At 36.1% G+C, this 19,797-nt stretch overlaps 1 long non-coding RNA gene across 1 annotated transcript in view; it reads right to left on the bottom strand.

Moving 5' to 3' along the window:
* Window positions 1-18,004, bottom strand: part of LOC309390148 — a 37,192-nt gene extending 19,188 nt beyond the window's left edge. The window contains exon 1 of the long non-coding RNA XR_014175075.1: window positions 17,941-18,004. This is a non-coding gene — a long non-coding RNA (uncharacterized lncRNA). The remainder of the gene's footprint in view (window positions 1-17,940) is intronic.
* Window positions 18,005-19,797: the final 1,793 nt, after the last annotated feature.

Raw genomic sequence — 19,797 nt, 5'->3', positions numbered from 1 at the left:
GTATGTTACTATTAAGAAGAATGAAATATTCTCTACTGACTGAATATGTTTCATTCTCAAGACAAGTCTGAAAAGAGGCTGGAGTAATATTGCCAAGTCAAACCCTTGGTCTGCTGTGTCAGCAGCTCAGTACAGTGAATATATTGCATTGACAATCAGTGACTATTATTTATTATGATGCAGTGAATAGAGGCTAACCAGGAAGAGTCCCCAATGTAAATCTTGAATGTAATATATCGGGATTGACCGCAATAATACTTGGTTGAGTGGTGCCCTATTTTGCCTGTTTGGGCAACAAATCTGGCTAATGGAAAGAAGTTATTCTGACAGCCCGTGGTATATCCGATTGAAAATTCAGCTACATAACCTTCTGTGAACTGTTTATCTTATATATTTATTTGAATAGCATTCTGAGTGGCAGTTCTCTTATTCCTTCATCTTGTTTTTTCTTCTTCTTTAAAATATGCCTTAACAGACGAACATATGAAACTATCATACTTTACATGTTTTTGATGTTCACATAAATTGAAGGGTAGACACCACTCAGTGTCCTCGGTCGCTCAGTTTTCTTTCCAGTTTTTTGACTTCAGACAAAAGTAGGTGTGGGGTGGGGGTTGGACACAAACATACAAATAGAACACAAATACATGCTTATATCCTATATCCATACAAATATGCAGAAAGAAGTCGCAATGCCATGTTGGCGCCAAACCACAGGCAGCGAACAGCAGCGCATCAGTGTAGTTCAAGGGCAAGAAAGCTTTTAGGAATAGAACTGTGTGTGTGTGTGTATGATTCATTGAGAAGAAATTATCCAATTAATTTTGCTTCTTTTTATATTCATGAATCATTCAGAAACAGCTGCTGATGTCAGCAAGTGCCGTACATTATTTGGAGAAAATGTGCCAAGGCGTTTGGATATGAAATTCCTATTGTGCAGTTCATTTGTCAACTGTTCATTTTCAGGGTTGCTCTAGACCTTTTCAGGCATTTGCCTGAATACATAAGAATGGGGAAGCTTATTTTGAGAGAAAATATTGCTATGCCCTTCTCTTCCCAACCTCCAAGCTGCTAGGTGGAAGGACGGAAACAATAATTGCACTTGTATCCCCTTGAACACAAACGCAAAACTGTAATCTAGGAGGTTAATAAAGCAGGGATCCAGATTACATTAAGAATTGCACTTGCATTTAACACAAATGTGATATAAAGTACCTGTCCTTCAGGCCAGGGGTGGGTTCTGGCAGTCACTACTGCCGGCCCCACTCGTGGGCGTGCCATGCGTGCATGTGCAGAGCAATAGAAATTGCTCTGCGCATGCACAGAAGCAAAAAAATTGGTTTGGGGGCATGGCAGGCCTGAGTCACTGCCGGTTCCAGCGATCCAGGTTGTTAAACTACTACTGGTTCAGCCGAACTGGTCTGAACCGGTAAGAACCCAACACTGCCTCAGGATCCCAAATGAATGAAAGAATAAAAAATATCAGGCCCAGAGTGAATTCTTTATCTATTTTGACAATGAACACTCAAATGATGTCTTATGCAACCAGGGGTGGGTTCCTGCCAGTTGTAACCTCTTCTACAGAAGAGGTTCCACAAATCTACAGTGCCATTTAGAACCGGTTCCAGCTCCCTCCCCCCCGCCCATCCGCACATCATCAAGATGAAGAGCGAGAAGAGGAATTCTAGGAGTTGAAGTCCACAAGTCTTAAAGCTGTCACATTTGAACATCCTTGGGTTTTTTTTATAAAGGGTTAGGGGTGCAGGGGTCTTGTAACTTGACAGCTTTAAGACTTGCATGCTTCAAATGCCAAGAGTTTCTGAGCCAACATGACTGGAGGAGGAATTCTGGGAGTTGAAGTCCACAAGTCTTAAAGCTGTCAAGTTGGAACACCCCTGGGTTTTTTTTTCTAAAGGGTTAGGGGTGCAAGGGTCTTGTAACTTGACAGCTTTAAGACTTGCGTGTTTCAAATGCCAGAGTTTCTGAGCCAACATTTTGGTTGCTAAGCAAGAGCGTTGTTAAGTGAGTTTCACCACATTTTACAAGTTGGCCACTCCCACCTGGTCACATAGCCTGCAAGCCACTCCCACAAAGCAGGCCACACCTACAGAAGAGGTTATAAAAATTTTTGAAACCCGCCACTGTATGCAACTGATTATTGAACTCGTTATATAAAAATACTACTGGTTCTGTATCTCTGGTTCCAATAAAACCAAACAGGCAATCAAGTGATGAAAAATAATTAAGATGGTTTGCGCTTCTGGGTTAACCTTCTATTCACATTTACTTCCAGTGGCAATAACCATGAAACAAATAATGTTGAGGACAAAAAATATTCACTAAATAGTTTTGAACTTACTCTTATCTATTAATTGTAAGGTTCAAAAACTTGAAGATTTTGGTCAATAGGAAGATGTCCCAGAAATATCACTCGTTACTTTAATTTTTCACCTGCTGGATAGAGTACTCTTTGTTTGACCCTCTTTATTCTCTTCCAAAACAATTATTTCCATCGGAATCACATTGCATTTTCTGGGCTTCTTTTAATCTTGTTTGTTGCTCTCTTTAATTATATTCTTTTCCTTCTCTTTTCCTTTTTTTCCCTTTCTTTCTTTTATATATGCACTACACAAATCTTTCTCTCATTCTCATTATGCATTTTTCTCAACCATAGCCTTTTTCACCATATAATTCCACCAATCATCCTTTTTAATAATTCCATTAATATGACTAATGAACTCTGAACTCCATGCAAACTGGAGTCTGTAACAAAATTCTTTCCATGCTGTTCCAAAGTTCTACATGCTTATACCTTACATTCACTTGCCATATATTTTGTTGGAAAATTTTACCAATTTTCATATTTCTTAAAATCATTCTATTTCTATTCTTGCTTCCTTCCCTTTCTCGTTATCTATGCCAGTTTTTCCTATGTGCACCTAAAGTTGCTATCAAAAAATGATGTGTTCAAATTCAAAATACCTCACCTTTGTTTCTTCATGAATTTATTTTTTTAAATAACTAATCAAATCAATCATTTTTAGATTTACATTTGATGCCTGTACGTATAAATGAACATTATTTAATCACATACATGTCTTCTTCCAATGCATCCATTTATGTCATCTAATAGAATATTTTCCTCTCTATGGATTGTATTCATTCAGAATGCTACATAATTTTCACCAAAACTCTTATCTTATAAATTCTTTCATTATTATTATTTATTGAAAGTATAACATAAAACTGTCATCAGACTATGAATTTCTTCTTTTGTATGCACCCAGAGCAATCAGGATGACATCTATTCACTTTTTTGTTTATATTTTTCTGCATTGGCTATGGTTCTACTTGTTTATCTTTGAACTGTTCCTTCCTGGTCATTGTCTGCTGTCTGCTATTTTTGGGGTGTCTATGTCCAAGGTGAACATGCCCATGTAAAGTCTGAATATCATTGTGATTTGTGAAGCAGGTTTCATACATTATGTGAGTTCTGTCAGGAGCAGGAAATCATGAGCCAGGATAGAGTTGAAAAGCATGAGTTTATTTGAATTTACGATTCACAAGAATCTGATCTACTAATGGTCAAGGCAAATTGGTGACAGATAAGAGTCAATGGATTTCAGGGGGGGGCTGAACTTAGGTCTCTTACGAGAGTGTAGCAACTCCAAACTGAGTATGTGTTTGACCCCAACCTCAGGTTCAGCCTGGTGATCTCCTACAGGTTCCTCCAATGAACTGTGCCTAAAGCAACTCTTCACCAGCTCTCTCATGATGGAATGTCAGGAAACTATGGATTCTTAAAAAAAGATATCTCAATTCAGAGAGATCAGAAAGCATGACAAAAGAACCTCAATACAATGTTTCCTTGATTCAGCTAGATATATGTTGATGCAGGTAAAGGCTTTGGGAAGATTTCAAGATTATTCAATACAAGGGTGCTCAGATCTCACTATAGACGATTTGACTGTTAGACTACCTGAGCCTTTCCAAGAAGTCCTATGGTTGTTTCCCTCTTCGTGGTTCTCATTACAAACTTCAAAGAAAGTCTGCTGTAGTAATAAGTTGACTTCCCTGAACATAGACCTGCAAGGGGGATTTGCCAGTTAGAATGGCATGCTGCACTCTGAAGCAAAGGGACACTCCTCCCTGATTCTGGCATGGACTTACATTCTTTTTCAACAAAGGATTGATGCTTTATGAAAGTGATTGTACATTTATCAAAACCCTATTCCTCATAGTTAAAGAGACTAATGAGAATAAATCTACCTTCAACCCTTTTCTGAGTTGTTCTTTGAGAAACCTTGCATCTACCATATAAGGGGCTAGCAGTGCACCCAAGGTGATGGCCCTTGACAAAAAGGATATCCAAATCAGTAGAAAATAACTATAAAGCTAGTTCATCCCAGTCTACTCAGGTAACATTTCCAGATGAATAAGTGTAATTGAAAGGTACAAAGGGATCAACAGTGGAAAAATCCTCCACATCTCTTTTGGTAAAGATAATCCATCAGGCAAACAAGGCATTTTACATATCAAAACCATACTCAATTAAATTTTAATTGAAATAAATATAACGATCCAAAGTGTCTGGATTTGTTTAAACACCTTGATTAAGAAGGTGGATGTTGACCAAGAGGCCTACAGTTCTTTTAGGTTTTCAAAGTTCTGTTGTTGTTGTTGTTGTTGTTGTTGTTGTTGTTGTTGTTACCCAGATTATTATCTCAATACATTTCCTTTAATAGAAATGAGACCATTTATTTGTCTCAAGGAGGAATTTAAAAGTCTGGTAAACATACTGGTAATACTTATTAAATATAATAAGTCATGAAAGGAAGTGGTGAACAAACCTGTCATCTTTTTCACAATGGTAGTTTTTTTTAAAAAAAATTGAAATTCAGTTCCCAAACTTTCAAAAGAATCTGACCAGGTATGACCAGTTCAGTGCCTACAAATTTAATTGTCAAGATTGTAAAGACAAATGCAACTGCTTTTCATGACAAAATGACATCACACATATCATCACAAACTACTGAGGGATCCATTTGATTTTTCCACTACTGCATGTCATGAATCAAATAACCCTGGATTGTTGAGAAAGATCTGATGGTTGACACCAAAATAACATAATAAGGAGGGAGGATGCTTACTATTTGCTTCCACCATCCCTTCAAAGTAGACTGAATAATCAATTCTTAGTAGTATTAAATCAGTTTTAATGCAAGCTTTGCACTTCTGGCATACTCATAATTTCACACATTGCTTCAGTGCCCTCAGATTGAATGTACACCAAGGGGATGGATGTTACTGGTTCAAAGGAATGACTGGACTGTCTACAATTGTATCAGCTGAATTGGTCATCTCTATACTTAAGAGAATGACCAGGGCTTCAAGAGTCATAAACTCTATACCAGAATTCCCTCAGGACCTTCTAGAGCCTTTAGTTTCCAGCAATGGATCTTTCTAATATGCCCCAATTTCTAAACAGCATTATACTCATTTCATGTTTAGCTCCCAGGAAGAAGCAATCTGATCATGCCAAGGTATAGGCAAAAATTCTGAAATCCTCAAAATGGTAGGGAATCGAGTATGGAAACAACTAGTGTGGCCTAAAACATCCAGGGGCATCAGATTGCCTACCATGTTTGGCTCTTTGTGATGACTACATTGTTTTATTCTAGCCTGATGCCTTAACCACTAGATCATCATGTATCTTCTGGTTGAATATTTTGCAGCTTCAGTCTTATAGTTACTGGATCTCTTGCTCTTAATACATTAAAATATTGATTTGTCTAAGAAAGAAAGAAAGAATAATGAGTCCTACCTACTAAAGCTACATATCCTAGTGTTCACAAACTCTCTTCTTCCCACATGGAATCTATCATATTTATAGTTATATTTTCTTTCCTTACTTTGTTTGACATGAATCTTTACTCCCTAACATCTTTAGCAAGCTTTAACTGTTCATTATTTCTGACCCTTTAAATGTACCTTATTATGAGTTGCTTCTGAAAGGAGAAAATGTTTTTATTTAGTCAAATTATAATGAGCTCTTCGGCAGCCCTTCTTCCATTTCTCAGCAGGTCCAGCTATTTGTACCTCAGTTAACACTCTCTCAAATATAATCAAATATTGCCATAAATCTTCCACAATAAGGTGTAATTAAATGTAACAATTCTGTTCAATGGCTTAAACAATTATGTAAATTCCATGGCATCGAGGCAGCAAGATGGTTAGTGCTGAATAAGAAAGTTGTTTACCTGTTCAGTGATGGCTTCATCATCCATTAGTGGCATAAATTACAGACCATTTTCATTTGTCTCTGAAAGACTTCATCAACCATAAAACAGTCACCGAATGCTGACATAACCCAAGATGATGGCTAAAGCACAATAGGGGAAATGCATTTATTCTTGTATCTGATATCTGACAACAATTTAGATGCAGCATGGATCTGATTCAATTTTTTGTGTCAGCTGGCTGCAGAGCAGAGGGTAAGGTGTCTACAATGTTTACAAGTGGGCAAATGCTATAGACCACTGACGAGGCAAATTAATTTGAGGTAGTGCTGAACCTGTCCAGTTGCATTAGGTTGGGGCATCTTTTTTGTAACTAATATAGATGACACACGATTCCTGCGTCTCTCTCTCTCTCTCTCTCTCTCTGAAAGGCCCAGTGACAATCTCATCTTGCTTACATATCTCTTAAGAATATTCTAAGCTTAGGTTGTAGAGACTGTTATTCAATATGCAAAATACAGGAAAGAAGCTAATTGGTGGAATCACACTTTTGGTCCTGGCAATTAATTATTTTGTACCAATTATTTTTGCCCCTTGAACTAATTTTTTAAGAAAAACAATGATTTTGAGATCAGGGATCTGGCTGTAATATAATTCTTATTTTAGATCATTCATAGGTGAAAACCATACCTTGGTATTGGCATTTACCAATGGAAAGGCATGTATTAGCCAAACATCAACATTTCTATAGTCATGGGCCTTTTTTAAAAAGATAGAAACTCTTTCACTTTAGTACAGTACAGTATGTGACAGCTATTGTAGACAGATACTGTAATATCTCTGCTGTTGGGCCATCCCTGCCTACTGAAAACTGGGCCAACATTATATTTTGTTATTGTTTACAGTTGTGTTCAAAATACAAAAAAATATAGGGGATTTTGGTCCCAATTTTTAAAAAGCCAGCAAACCATGTATGTACAGTATTGTTAAACATATTTTCCATTTCCAATTATTCTGAAAGATGACAAGTTTCCTTTGATATTGTAACAAGATGTCTGTCTTTTAATGAAATATTCTATAAATTGTTTGAGTTTCCCTGAGGTTTTTGCTTTAAAGTCCTTAAGGAAATGTTAGCTAGAATTCCCCAGTTGTATGTAGCATATCCTTACATCCAGAGACATTGTCTTAAACCCAAACTATTTAGTTTCCATTAATAGATACATGATGATATTTATTTACACATGTATGCTATTTCCATGTCACTTAATTAAAAATATCTACATTGGCTCACATGATAAGCCAAAAACCTAGTTAATATGATAACAAGAAAAGAGAACAAATAAAACATGAAATCTTCCTTTCCTTTCTTCTTTTCCCTTCTTTTTCATTTTAAGTTATTTTCTTGTCTATCCAAACCTTGTTTTGCCTTTTATCAGCCAAAAATTATTCATGGGTATGTGTGTATCAGATCCATAGAATCTGCCCTGAAGCGATCCCATCTCACACTTCCTTGCTGGAATCCAAATGACAGTTTATATATATAATAGAGACAATCTTCAGTTGTAAAATAGCAAAGCTTCTGAGACATCCATACAATTTCCTGATCTTGGACTTATGTTTATAATTTGAGCAACTCTGGAGAGAAACTGCCCAACTTTTAGAAATCTTTAAGGTATCCCCTGCAGTAACAAAGCTTTAACTTGACTATTAATGCCTAACTATAAACTAGGATACTTAGGATCAAAGTACTTACCAAATTAGAACACAAGGATGTCAACTGAGAGAGTCATGTCAAACTCTATGTTAAACTACATGTAAATAGATTCATTCACCAAACTGAAATAAGAAACAAAATGTAAATATTCCATTTTTCCAAAAGGGCTGAGCAATTACTTTTAGGCTGGGTGAAGATGTTAATGAACTGGTTATTTAAGAACAATAAGTATAGAGTGGATACTAGCAGGGATTCTTAGTGTGTAGTTTCTATTGATTTTCCATCCCTTTGAATTGTTGGACAGAGAAGCATCCAGAGCTTTTACCCTTTTAACCTAGGGCCAATTTCATTCTCCTTTTCATCTCTATGTGAGCAAGTTTTTCTCCATAAAGCCATCCTGAGGCTCATAATTGTCCAGTTTTGTGATGTGATTTTTTTTCCAGATCTTAGAAATGTTTTTCATATCAGCTCATCTTATAAAGGCTAAAGTGGCGGGGGGGGGGGGGGAAGAAATTGCTTGAAGTTGTGCTCGTGTTAATTAAGTAGGTTTTCTGCCAAATTACCAGAGTTCATCAGTAATTTACAATTTAAAAAAAGCCTTTAAAAACAAAACTTAAAATAGCAACTCAAGCAAGTGAAAGCAAGGAAACCGAGTTAAATGCATCTTAAGGGCCTTTTTAAAAGGTTATAAAGATGTTATACTCATCACCTCTGCAGGGAGCACATCGCAAAGAGGTGGGAAGGCAACAGAAAAAGGAAGCTTCTGAGTTGAGGCCAGATGAGCTGGCAGAAATATCTGTAAGCATGAGTGCTTATATGGGAATCCCCAAAACAGCCTAGATCTAAGCCACATAGGGCTTTAAAGGTGATGAGCAGAACTTAAGAATTGTTCCTGGAAATGTTTTGGTCATCACTGCAGTGCTTTAAACCATAGAGGCAGAGCATCGGCTCTTTGTGATCTTCCAGAAGCAACCTGCCTACTGATTTTGTGCAAAATAAAGTTCCTTTAAAAATAGAAAGAATTCCAGCTGAGTTTATTTGTGTTTATCTTGTACATTCTCATGTTTATCATTTCATATATAATTCTAGTCTCCATTCTATGAATCTTGGCTCATGCCTATTTTGGGCTTTCCCTTTTATATTCCAACCATCTATAAAATTTATCCCAGATCTTATAATATTCTGATTCATCTTTATTTTTCAGTTCCCACTTCAATGTATCCATTTCAGCGCAGATCAAGATTTTCCTAATTATTTCCTCTTCTTGTGGAGTTCCCCTATTTTTCCAATTTTGGGCAAAGCCCATTCTTGCTGCCGTGATAATATGTATTGTGAAAAAGATGACCCCCCCTTGTTGTATTTCTTGTTTATGATTCCCAAGATAAATAGTTCCAGTGCAAATTCTATTTCCTCTTCGGTTATCTCTATCAACCACTTTTGGATATTCTGCCAGTATACTTTGACTTTTTGGCACGACCACTACATATGGTAGTACTTCCCTTGTTCTTGGTCACATTTCCAGCAATTTGGCAATGAATTTCTAAACATTTTGGTGATTCTTGCAGGTGGAAGATTCTTGCAGGCAGAAGAAAACATCTTATATAGGTTTTCCTTATATGGTATTGACAAAGTTATTTTCCTGTTCCTTTCCCATGGTTCTTGCCATCTGTTCAAGTGTATATTATAACCAAAGTTATCGCCCATGCAACCATTGTCTCCTTCACCTGCTCATCTTCCATCTTGCATTCCAATAAGAATTTGTAGATCTTCTTTATCAATTTATCATTTGTCCCCAAGAGAATCTTGTTTATTGCCATCAACTCCTCACTAATGCCCACTCTCTCATATCTTTCAAATAGTGTGATTGGATTTGGAGGTAAGACCATCATTCCAGATCTATCTCCTCTTCTTTTAAATCTTGCCTTGATCTTAGTCTCCCTTCTTTATCTAGTATATTTTATAGGTAACCTGTTTTCCCTGATTAATAAAATTGGGATGCGCCACTGCTTCTAGTGTTGATAGCCAAATGGGTACCTTGTTATAAATTTTCTTCTTAAATTTATTCCATGTTTCTAATAACGCCTGTCTGATGAAGTGTCTTTGGAAGTATTAATGTGCTACCTGTTTCCCACAGGAAGGCATGCCATCCTAAATGCAAATCATGGCCCTCAAGTGTTAACAATCTATTATTTTTTAAATCAATCCATTCTTTTACCCAGGTTAGCATTGCTGCTTCATGGTATGAATCCCATTCTGTACACCAAATCTTCCTTTCTTTACATCTTGCAGAAGTTTAAATCTAATCCTGGGTTTCTTCCCTTACCAAATGTATTCTGATGTTATTTTACTTAGATTTCCAAGGTACTTTTAATCTAATTTTTAGGGGGTATTTTGAAACAAGAATAATAATTTCAGAAGAATGTTCATTTTGATCACTGCTATCCTTCCCATGAAAGAGAGTCTCAGATTTTTCCACCTCTCCAATTCTCCTTTGATATGATTTAATAATTTAACATAGTTGCCCTCTTTGATTGATGTGCACCTTCCCATTATACAGATTCCTAAATATTTCATTTTCTTTTCAATCTGGATATTTATTTCCTTGGCCAATTCCTCCTTCTGCTTCGCCATCATATTTTTGACTATCATTTTTGTTTTATCTTTATTCATTTTCAATCTGGTTACCTTCCCATAGCCCTCTAATACCTCCATTAGCCTCTTAGCCAATTCTAGTGGTTCCTCAAGAATAAAAACTAAATCCTCTGCAAATGCTTGCAGTTTATAGAGTTCTTTCCTAATTTCTAGACCTTTAGTTTGGGTTTCTTTCCGTATTATCTTTGTTAGCACTTCTAAAGATAATATGAATAACAAAGGAGATAAAGGATCCCTTGCCTTGCACCTTTCTGAATTTTAAACTTTTTGGTCACCTCTCCATTCACTATTACTTTATCTTCTTGGTTGGAGTGTATCGACTGAAACATGTTTAAAAATTTATCACCAAATTCCATATATTTCAATTGTTGTAACATGAATTCCCAATTAACATTGTTGAAAGCTTTTTGCGCATCTAGGAATAACAATGCCACCTGCGTTCCACTCTATTTCTCGTAGTATTCTAAGATATCTAGAATTATTCTTATGTTATTTTTCATTTGTCGTTTAGGTAAGAAACCATTTTGGTCCGTATGTATAAACTTGTCTAGGAATATTTTTAGACTTTCTGCTATTATTGATGTGAATATCTTGTAGTCTGCATTTAACAAGGATATGGGTCTATAATTCTAAATTATCATCTTGTCTGAGTTTTCTTTTGATATCAGGACAATATTTGCCTCCACCCATGACTGTGGTATCTTCGCTTTTCTAACACTGCATTATATACTTCAAGTAAAATTTCTCCTAAGCTATCTTGCAGTTCTTTATATATTTCTATCGGTAGTCCATCAGGTCCTGATGCCTTATTATTTTTTTGTTTTTCAACTGCATCTATCAGTTCCTTCGTCCTTATTTCTGCATTTAACATACTTTTAAATTCTTCCGGAATTTTCCGCACTTTCTCAAGACATTGTATTATTTTCCATCGTATTATATGGATATGATATGGTATGATATGATACGATATGGATCAAATGTAAAAAAACAGAGTGGCTACAATGTCTAACTTGATATCTTAGCATGTATGGCATAGATTCTGCCAGGATGGTTTACACCGTGTCCAACATTTTAAATTTATGTTTAATAAAAATCCTTTTAATAATAATAATAAGAAAAAAAGAAATAGAAAGAATTCCGTGTAGAGTGAATTGCAGTAATAAAGCCCCAAAATTATTACTTCATAGATTGCACTTTCTAGAGATTTTTTTTCTTCCAAAAATGAATGGAATTAATGAAAGGCACCTTCCTCAGTCTGAAAAATAGAGGTTTGTATCCAGAATTACAACTCACAATGAGCACCTCATAGTGAGTGGATTATTTCTAGTTACCTGCGGGATCGCATCCTCCCACATACATCCCTGCGGCCAATCCGCTCTCACAGGGAGGGCCTTCTCCTGGTGCCGTCCACGAGGCAATGCCAAGGGGCGACACCGAGGAGTAGGGCCTTCTCTGTGATGGGCCCAACCCTCTGGAACGACCTCCCCCCCGACATTAGAACCACTACTGACCTCCGCTCCTTCCGACAGAAACTGAAGACACACCTGTTCCGACTGGCTGGTTTGGCATAATTTATAATGTCTACCTCCTGGCATACACATTCTTACTGGTTTTTAGAGGGATATTGTTTTAAATTTAATCTGATATTTTAAACTTTTGTATTGATTTATTTATTAGCAGTACAGTTTGGCATATTTTATCCTCCTTATATATATATACATGTATTTCTGTAGCTATTTCTATGTTTTAATCTGTTGTATTTTAATACGGACTGTACACCGCCCCGAGTCCCTTTCGGGAGAGGGGGCGGTATATAAACGCTAATAATAAAATAAATAAATAAATTTCAATGTAATTATCCCATCCAATCCATCATGGACTGCAGGTAATTATTTTATTCAGTGGAATCATACTTTTTCTTACAGGAACTCTAGAAATGTAGTTCTGAATGTGATCAACATTCTGATATACTAGTGAGTTCCAAACCTCTTGGTGAGTTCCCCAAGATTTCATAGACTTATTGGAGAAAGACAGTGTTGGCAGGCATTCAGCAAGCTAAGTGTAATTTTCAAGAATAACCTCCCTCTATGCCCGAAGATAAAAGGTTTTGATCAGTGTGTGTATTAGAGCAGGTGCTCTAACAGATGCTGATGAAACATGGACACAAACCTCACAATTGATACAAAAGCTATGAGTGGCGCAAAGAGCCATGGAAAGATATATGCTTGGCATTACAAGTCAAGATAGAAAGTCCTACACATGGATTAGAGAACCAATGAAGATATACAATACCACCAAGAGAGTAAAAGAATTGAAATGAAAATGGGCTGGTCATATAGCAAGAAGAAGGGAAGGCAGGTGGACCATGGCAGTCATAGAATGGATCCCACATGATAAAAAGTGTCCATGAAAGAGACCTCAAACAAGATAGATTGATGACATCAGCAAGTATTGCAGGACCAATTGGCAAAAGAAAGTTCAGGACCGTATTATTTGGAAACATGAGGAAGAGACCTTCATCTTGCAGTGGATAGACAATGGCTAAAATGATGGTGATGATGATGATGGATGATGACTGGAGAAAAAATGAAGCCAAGAGGAATGCCATATGATAGCTGCTGTTTCAAGGAACATCTGTATCCAAATGACATCATCTGAAATCTATAGAGAGAGAAAGAAACAGAACTAATACAATGTCATCTTCCATATTTGCAAATCTAATAGGCGATTTGGGATATAGTGGTACTTTGATGGTACTAAAAGCCAGTGAGAGTTTAGGAAGGACCAACTGTCACACACTTGTCTCTAAACAAAAGTAATCCATCAGGTCAACCCAAACAATTTCCTCCCGATAATCCACTTTGAAACCAGTTTGAAATGGGTCAGGATAATAAGCTTTGCCTGACCGCTCAGAAGCCACCACTCATTGAATCACTTAGTCATCCATGGAGATGTTACAGACTAGCTGTCATTGCCTATTGGAAAGGATTCCAAGGCAGAATATCAAGAAGAAATCTGATAATTGATAACTAAGATGTAAAGAAAGAGCGCAGTGCTTACCATCTTGAGCTTCTTAAGGAAAGATAGGATGGAATTCTAAAAAACAAATATATGTCTAACAAACTCCCAACTTGAAATTACAAGCCAAGCTGGGCAAGACCTCAGTATAACATAGACAAGCATTATAACATATTGTTTCAAGTAGCCACTGATATCTGCCAATATTACACATTGAAATTAATCCAAAACCAGAGGAATTAGACATCACATGTTGATTTTGCATCAAAATAGATATCCAGACCAGGTTGTCAATGAGAGATTTTTCTGGAAAAAAAATCTTAGAGAGTGATGTAAGACTAGAATACAGTCCAGCTCCCAGACAACCCCAAACATCTCATAAAGCCTTGAGTTTAGGCATACAATATGTACAACATGATGCATGTATCACCACAGTGTAAACCTCAACATGGGTTCTTGTGCTGTGCCATATAATCAGATCTGCCTCTATTTGTACTCTTTGTACCACCTTTTTTCTTTATCCCCTTCTCTTTCCCATTGTACAATAGAACCATTAAGGTATATTTCCCAAGTCATCTTCCAAATGTACAGACTTCAATACCCATAATTCTCAGTTCATGCTGCCTGGGTTAATCTATGGTTGAGCTAGAAGAGGAGGCAGAATTGAGAATAAACAAAGCCCCCAAAATAATGAAGATCAGAGTGCACAACTGAAGCTGGGAAACCAGAAGCAGAACCATTAACAAGATTTAAATTGGTATTTTAAAATATTAGAAATGTAAAATTACATCAAAGCTAGTACAGGTCTTGTTGCTTTAAAAAAAAGAACCATTGACAACAGGAAATGTTGTCAAATTTTTCCTCCCTTTCCTACCAAAAGTATACTAGTAAACTAGTATAAATGTTGTTTTTCCAGAAGCAGCTATTCCTTTTTGTTTGCTTCATTACTCTCCACACTAAACAAAGGCAACTCTTTAGCTCAGTATTTCTTTACAATTTGTGTATACTTGACAGAAGAAAATCAAAGCTTCCTGACTTCCATGTATGTATGTATGTATGTATGTATGTATGTATGTATGTATGTATGCATGTATGTTTATTCTGTATTTGGAATCTCCCTGATTCTTCCTTCCCCCTAAAAAATATTTTAGTTTTGGCTAAATGAATCTAAATTTCCTGATTAGGTTCATATGTACTAAGTCATGGATTTTTTCCAGCTGAGGTTTACTAAATATGCTATAATTGGGTGAGTGTGCAAATACACATGAAGCCACTATAGTTTACCAATCGTACGAGGTACATTCTATAAACCCACAATTACAACTAAACAAACCGTCTTTTGGCTCTAGTGTGATATGTGAATTCAGTCAATCTTTCTCTCTCAGTCTGTATTTCAGACCAAACTTTGCGAAGGTTTCAAGATTCACAAAAAGCCTGATTTTTTTAAAAAAAGGTCATGCTCATGCTTCCCTTAGAAGAATGGGTAGGGATGAGAGGACCTGATAAATCTGGATTAAGAAAAAAAAATAGGAAGGATAAGTTTCTGTCAATGAACTGACACTTCATTTTCACTCCATTGTTGGCAGTCTGAAAAGTAGCATACTAGCAACTAGGATGATCAGATGAAGGCGGGAAAACACAACAGTTAGGCTTCAAACAGGACAAAATCTATTCTTACAATGCCGTTGCTTAAATCCAGATATTAGAGACCAGGGGGGTAAAGCAATGAGAAAAAAGCAGCTCCCTCTTGGATAGCTTACTGGGAATACTGCAAAAGATTATGCTAATTAGGGCTTCATTGTCCGCTGTAAAATGTTTTCATACCAGTTCTTTTATCTGTGGAAGATGGGATGCGCAACCTCTCAACTCTGTGACAGTGAGCACTTTCCTTGTGGTTTCTGAGTAATTAACACCAGCCCTGGACCTTTTCATATTTGCTACTCAAGCTTGTGGCCTTTTAAAGATACCCACAGGGGAGCATCCCACACCCTTTGCAAGTGGCCTAAATCACAGTCCCAGCTTATCCCTTGATATAGAGAACATCTGCCAATTGCCAAAAGGCATCAAAAAGGTTTGCTAAACTATACCCTTGAAAAGACTTTAACCAAGTGGCATCACATAGGTTTTGGAGATTGCCTAGACATTTGGGAGGTAAGAATGCGTCATCAGAAGCAACCAAGAGGGTCTGTAATTTCCAAACTGTTCTTCTGCTTTTAAATGCAGAAACATTATTTTCCAATTTGTTCAAATTGCACAGGGCACCTGCAATCGGATCTGTCACCTCTGTGTTCAACCTCTTCAATCGGCTCAGGATCTAATTTGCATTAGCATATGTAAGAGTACAGCAATTTCTCATTTGTAATTCTGCTACGTGAAGAAAGAAAGAAAGAAAGAAAGAAAGAAAGAAGAAAGAAAGAAAAAAGAAAGACAGAAAGAAAAAAAGAAAGAAAGAAAGAAAGAAAGAAAGAAAGAAAGAAAGAAAGAGGAAGAAAAAAAGAGAGAAATAAATAAATGAATAAATAAATAAACTCACATACCAAAAGCCCATTATCAGACAACTAAAATGACAGATTTAGGCCAGTCAGGTATTATTAAGATTAAAGCTTTTATTTTATTAAGAGAGTATTTATTAAGAGAATTTAAATACTCAATCCAATTTGCTGAATTGCTAATGTTTTCTAACCATATTAAGATATGAAACTATTTTTATTGCTTTAACGCACATATATGCTGCTCTCCAGGTTAAAGGCAAGGTTGTATTCTATAATTAGAGCAGAGCCAATGCTGCAGTTGCAATATAGCAATACACTTTCAAGGATCTGGTTCCCTTAGATTCCAAATTATCTAATAATAGTGATAAGCATTTGTATTGCCTTTCCAAGCCTCTTTCTCATAGGGCACGAGAACAATCTACTGTTCCCATAATTTCCAACCTTGAGAATTAAAGCACAGTGCCAAGATGCGCCTGTTTCTTGAAATGAAAATGACATTATTTTTTATTGAAATCAAATGCAGTGACACAATAAAAAATTACAGCCGAACTCCTCTCCAGATGTGGTTTAAAGGCTAAGCAAATGTCCCATTAATTTTGAACTTGACTATCTGTTTTTCTCTGGTCATCAAGAACATGCTGCTGCAGGTAGTTCTCATTTAGCAACTGCCTCATACAGTGACCACTGATAATTATAATGGTTATGAAAAAATACCTTTGTATTTATGATCTTCATCGGTCTGCAAAACAAAAACATAAAGGAAGTAAGATCATAAATAAAGGCACTGTTTCATAGTTTCACTAATTGCTTTGCTTAATGAACTAGTTGCTAGTCCCAATACTGGTCACTAAATGAGGACTGTTCCTACCTATTAAATTGATCTTCACGTCTTGGGAGAATTAAGTGACTTCACACTCTAAAATTTGAGTTTTTTTATGACAGAGAGAAAGAATAAGAAAATAATAATAATAATAAAACTGTTACATTTCTTTTCTTACCTTCCCAGGTTGAGCTGTATAACCTGAACATACTTTAATATAAACATAAAATAATATGTTCAACTATATTTGTAAAAAAAATATCCATTATAAAAATGGAAAATAATTTATGAGAAATGAAATGAAAGCTATTATATGGTAAAATCCAAAGAAAATAGAATTTATTTGGTAATATCTAGTGACCTTTCCAAGTTTCTTAACTTATTTATTTTATTTTTATATGTACTGTATTTTAAAAATTCTTTCCTTTTTTCCAAAGGAAACTTTAGTAATAATAAAATATGTCTATAATTTTTAAAAATCCAATCTAGGCCAATCATTTTTTAAATTTTATTTATTTATTTGTCTTCTGCTTTTATTACGGTAGTTTTACAAACAACTTAAGGCAGCAAATATGTCCAACATACCTTCCACCTCCTATTTTCCACACAACAACATTGTGAGATTGTGACTGGCCCAAAGTCATCCAAGCTGGCTTTCACAGCTAAGGAAGGACTAGAACTCACAGCCTTCTGGTTTCTAGACTGGTGTCTTAACCACCAGACCCAACTGGCTCTTTATTCTCCTTTTTATTCTCATTATAAATGTATATTTAAGCATGTGCAGGAAATAAATTACACACATTAAGGCTAAATACATTTTAAAAAGTGTTATAACAATGAAACAATATTTATATCCTCTTTTAGTACACCTTTATAATTTCTGTCATTCAAGGACCTTCCACATTTATTTGCCTGTTTTGAATGTATTTTTAAAATTCTAGTGCTGATATTAATGTTGTTTATTTTTTTCCCCTCCTCCTCAGATTTTATTTTACGGATGTCAACTTACATACTCCTTTTGTTCTTCATAGGAAAAACTTCTTGGTTCAATGCCCTTTATTGAGCAAACCTAAAAGCCAGCAAAGTTACTAAGAACCTTTCCAATATCTGGCGTAACATTTAAATAAAACATTAATCACAGCAATGTACTGTAAGCCATACAATTAACATACTTAACATACAGTATGTAGCTACCGGTATTTGTTAACTGTAAACTGATATTTATCCAACTTTCTTCTTTCCCATACTCATAGGTCTTGTTCACAGAATAAACCAGGGAAATACCTCAAGTACTTACTGTAAGTCTGTGTTGTGGCCACAGGAAAAGTATCTGGTCATTCATTGCTGCACATTATTTTAGCCAGATATTTCCAAAGTTACCTATTCTGCCTGCACTCACTAAAGCTGTACTGCCCTGAATCCTGTGTGGTTTTGTAGGAAATCTTGTAAGTATTTCATATTTTATTACATTTATTTCTTACCTTTCTGCCATAATTAGTGCTCAAAGTGACTAACATATTGAAAGCTTTATTATTAACACTAGCAGCATGATTTTATACCATAATAAAAAAAACCTCCTCTATGAAAGACACAAAGCATGTACCAAATTGATTTTTTTTAGTTTTAGATAACAAAAGCCGATGCCGATAAACTAAAAACATTATGCAGATTGGGGGGGGGGGGAACCACAAAACTAAAACTAAACTGGACTTCCTAGGCAAGGATTTCCAGACTCTGGAAGTGATAATCAAAAAGACCTTTCTTTTATTTCCTTTAAATCTGCTACTGAAAGTGAGAACAGGATAGAGAACAGGAGATCTATCTGGGCATCTTAAACCACAGGCCTCATACAATATATGAATCATCCTTTATTATTAAATGGGTAATCTATAATTAGATGCATCCAGGAAAAGTTATATTTTGGAACTTTCATTCTGAATAAGTTCAGGGAGACCGTTTAATTGTTAAGACCTGTCTAAATGTAGAACAAGACAGCCTTGAATGAAAATTGAAATAAGATTCAAGATGTATACAGACCGTCTGAAAAGCTATCAGCATTTCTACCAGCAACGCCAACAGTGCCAAACAAATGTCGCCTTCTTTCTCTTCAAGTGGAAATGACCTATCTACAACCCGATGGCTGCCTTCATCCCATTTTTAACTGCAATCTAAGTGTATAATATCCTCAATGTATAATAAAAGTAATTATTTGTTTTCTTCTTATTTTGGCACGGAAAGTAGATTTAAAATCAAGAGATAGTTCTGCAAATATATATAATTCCTATGAGAGCTATCGATTCCATAAGACAATTTTAAGGAATTGCACCGCTGAAAAATTATGCGGAAGGGACCCAACAGAGCTTTGAAAACATCACTTACTGGCTGCCCAGAGTTTTGCTTGCTATAAGCTGTTAAGGCCACATGAAACCAGTCATACACTGTTGGATCTTTACAAATATCATGAAATCTTTTTCGGATATCCCAAAAATCCTGAACTGCTTGAATCTTTTGTCTTCCAGCACTGGGGACTGACCCATAATCTCTTTCCCAGCCAGCCAACCAATTTCGAAGCCAACTTTGTCGCTGATTCCAACAGCTGCTTAAATTCACCAGAGGGGATACCAGCAATCCTGCTTCTGAAAGAAACACCGCAAGGCTTACATTTGCAATGCCTTGAGGAGTCACTGAAAGGAAGGTCAAAGGTGAAGAAAAAGATAAAGTGCTGTACAAGAAGATTGGTAAAGTGGAGTCTTCTTAATGAAAAACTCATGTCTGTTTCTTCGCGATGCAAACATAACTTCATTTCAGAAAGCTTCAGGTTCCCTCTCTCCTTATTCACCCCCTCTCCTCCTTCTCCTTCTT

This window comes from Natrix helvetica (assembly GCF_964273705.1).
Source record: "Natrix helvetica genome assembly, chromosome: 3".
Classification (NCBI taxonomy): Eukaryota; Metazoa; Chordata; class Lepidosauria; order Squamata; family Natricidae; genus Natrix; species Natrix helvetica.
Note: the sequence above shows the minus strand (reverse complement) of the source record. Positions and strands in the feature narration are given on the sequence as shown.